Raw genomic sequence first — 2,716 nt, 5'->3', positions numbered from 1 at the left:
AACCTGACAGTTTTGAAGGTAATTGAGTAATTTTCTCATATTTAAAGATTTGAAATTTGTGAAAATTTTTCAACTGCGGAGTTTTACTTGACTGCAATTTTTTCTACGACACCCTGTATTGGCTTGTCTTTACTGTCAAACAGCTTCTAATATTATTTTGTATCAGACACTTATTTGGAGGAACGACTGAAATGCAGTGAAACTAGTAAAAGAAATCTAATTATAATTTGATTATAAGTAAGCAGCTATTTTTTTGGGAAATGTGTGTCTCATGCCCATGCTGTACATTTTGGACAAGGACACAATGATTAGGCTATGCTTCCAGCTTTACTGATATTAAGCAATTACACTTCGATCTTTGCAGTGCAGCACGTTTTTGATTTCTGTAAACTACATTGTGTTCACACTACACCGAACAAGTTAAATATGACATAGCATGGCATTTAACATGTTGAGTCGTTGAGTCTCACCTGAGTACATCGTGGCCGTGCCTTGCTGGGGAATGCCACCCCTGTTAATTTCTTTGGGACTCAGCCTAGGGTGTTAATTTCAGCTATTGGTGTAATGATTTCTAATGGTTTAGTGGCCTTGGATTTGTTAAGTTCTACAAAAAATTTCTGTGATAGATTGTCCTTTGTCTGTTTGACTTTTCTGTCTGCAACATATAGTCTCCACTTTCCATCTTCTATCTCATTTTTTTTTTCTACTTCAAATATTTTTTTGTGCCTGTCTTAAGGAGTTGGATCTATGGTTGGATCCTTCCATGTACTGGATCGTGCTTCTCCGCTCTGCTTCGCGTTGCCCCGCTGATCCTGTGATTTGTCTTTCCAGACTTCCTTTTTCCGTCGGTGACCGTGGGCGTCGCTGGCGTCCCTGGCGTCGGGCTGTGACAGGTAAGCCCGGGGGGCAACATATTCTTCATCCCCCCACCTACCCCGCCCGGGGCGCGCTAGCAAGATAGGAATTCTCATGTTACTGTTGGATAACGTATCCTTCATTGTGCACGTTTTGCTTGGCGTTTACCTGTCTTATGTTCATCATAAGTATGCCTCTAATTCTGCTTAGAAACAAAATATTTTTCATTCTTCATAGAAATAAGTAGGCGAACAGTGGAAACCTTGAGAATTCAGTTCATTGCTCTTTTTTCCCCCATTTTTTTTCCTGTTGGCTTACAGAGCACCAGTCTCTCCCCCACCCCCTTTTGCTCTGAGGCTTGCCGCTCGCGGCCGCCTGTTGTGATAATCCCGCTGATTGTCCGACTCTTATTGGGGCTTTGGGCGCCGCACCGCGCCCAACCTCGCCCCCGCTCGACCTCGCCCTCTCCTCGCTCAGCCCTGGCTCCCTGCCCCCAACCTCCTGCTGCGGCCTTCTTTCAGCGCCGCCGAGCGCCCGCCACACCTTAAATACTGGAAATGTTGATTGCAATTTGCTCTAATGAAGCCTTTGCTCCTGAAGGGGGGCCCCGGCGCCCGGCCCGCTCGGTGGAGGGGGGAGTAGATAGCACCTTATCTGCGCGTGAGCCTTCACGCACGGCGTGCGAGCGGCCTGTGCTCCCCCCCCCCCTTCCCAACCCCACCCAGCTCCCTTCCGCCCCTCTTGGACCCCACCGTGTCTTGGCGACCGCCCACCCTACCGCGCCGCCGCCCACCGCTCTACCCCACCACCCCCACCTACCACGCTGCGCTGGTAGTTCGCCGGTTTGCCTACATATCGATTTTTCTCCAGTGTAGAGTGCTGGCATTTGAGTCGCGTCGTTCCCCGGCGGCTGGCCTCACCGGGGGCGGCTCACCGAAATGGTTCACCATGCGGCGTCCCACCAGGAGGGCTTCGCCGCCGGGGGGCTCACCACCAGGTTACGCCTTTCAGGCGATGGGTTGGCTCCGTGAGGTCGCTAGTCCGCATCTCAGCTACCTGGGCGAGCCTTTACCTCGCCTACCCGTGGTGGCATGTTATGCACACGCATCCGTGGGTAGTAAAGGCTGGCTGTCCTGGTGGGGGCGCGGCGCGGAGCAGGGAGGCAGAGCAGGGGTGGCAGTCCTGCGACGGCCGCCCGCCCTCGTGAGCTCAAGGGGTTGGCACGCCCGGGAGGCAAGGGGCGGGTGGTGGTGGTGGGCCTCGAGGCCGGGTTTCGCCAGGCCTCGCCAGGCCTCGCCAAGCCTAGCCAGGCCTCGCCAACTCAAAGCAAACTGTCTTTCAAACACGACGCCGGCGTCCCGGACTGTCGACTTGCTAATGTACGAGTTCCGTAACGTCGCCCTCACTTTGCGTTGTCTTTCCCCAAAATTGGAGTGACACGGCTAAGTAAATACTCGATTATTTAAACCTTTGTGTGTGTGGCTGCGGGTTTTTGTTTGTGTGTTCGTTTGCGGGTAGGAAGAAAGGAAAACGGGCAAAGTAGAGACAGGCGGAAAGGCAGACACACGTTTCTTCTCGGTCGTTGGGTGCGTCCCCTTTCCTCTGTGTGAGCGCTCTCTACTGGAGAGACACCGTGCCGGCAGACTGCTTGGCGTCTCAAGGGCTGTCGGGGTGTCTTAGTGTGCCCTCGCCGCGCTGCGCCTCCGGCCGCGCCCCGCCCCGCCGCGCCCCGCCGCGCCCCGCCGCGCCCCACCGCGCCCCACTGCGCCGCATCCCGGCGTGCCGCGCCCCTTCGCGTCTCAACGCGGTGCCCGCTGGATCTCACCCTCGACCCCTGCCCCTCGACAGCCTGGCCCGGCCT

The 2,716-nt window shown here is 54.6% G+C and overlaps 1 protein-coding gene across 5 annotated transcripts in view; it reads left to right on the top strand.

The window, feature by feature from the left end:
- LOC113203803 (tyrosine-protein phosphatase Lar) overlaps positions 1-2,716 on the top strand; it is a 305,315-nt gene that overhangs the window by 881 nt on the left and 301,718 nt on the right. For all 5 annotated transcript variants that reach the window (XM_052272868.1, XM_052272870.1, XM_052272867.1 and 2 more), the window contains exon 2: positions 832-893. The gene's annotated coding sequence lies outside the window, so the exon portion shown is untranslated. The remainder of the gene's footprint in view (positions 1-831; positions 894-2,716) is intronic.

This window comes from Frankliniella occidentalis, unplaced genomic scaffold (assembly GCF_000697945.3).
Source record: "Frankliniella occidentalis isolate FOCC.00 unplaced genomic scaffold, Focc_3.1 Scaffold227, whole genome shotgun sequence".
Taxonomy (NCBI): Eukaryota; Metazoa; Arthropoda; class Insecta; order Thysanoptera; family Thripidae; genus Frankliniella; species Frankliniella occidentalis.
Note: the sequence above shows the minus strand (reverse complement) of the source record. Positions and strands in the feature narration are given on the sequence as shown.